This window comes from Cyprinodon variegatus, unplaced genomic scaffold, assembly GCF_000732505.1.
Source record: "Cyprinodon variegatus isolate N-32 unplaced genomic scaffold, C_variegatus-1.0 Scaffold1666, whole genome shotgun sequence".
NCBI lineage: Eukaryota > Metazoa > Chordata > Actinopteri > Cyprinodontiformes > Cyprinodontidae > Cyprinodon > Cyprinodon variegatus.
This window is the reverse complement of record NW_015152119.1, coordinates 25,834-26,197: the sequence shown is the minus strand read 5'-3', so window position 1 is coordinate 26,197 and position 364 is coordinate 25,834.

The following is a 364-nucleotide window of genomic DNA, read 5'->3' as shown; positions in this document are numbered from 1 at the left end:
AAGCTGGTTTGAGGGATTTAAATGGCCAGGGTACTCTATCACTAAGAACTCTACATTTTGCTTTTCGTGTCGGATTTATGGAAGGCAGAATATTCGCACCAGCAAGGATACTCTCTTCAGTAGCTCCGGCTTTTCAAATTGGAAAAGGGCTTTGGATACCTACCGTGAGCATGAGAAAAGTGCCCTCCACATGTCAAGCATGACTTGTTGGCAGAGCTTTAAAAGCACACAAAGTCATGTGGATGTGATTGAGCAGCTAAATACTGCAAGCGCAGCAGAAATAAAAGAGAGGCGGCAATACCTTAAGCGCATTGTGGGTGTAACCACATTTTTATGGAAGCAAGGCATCCCATTCCGTGGGCAT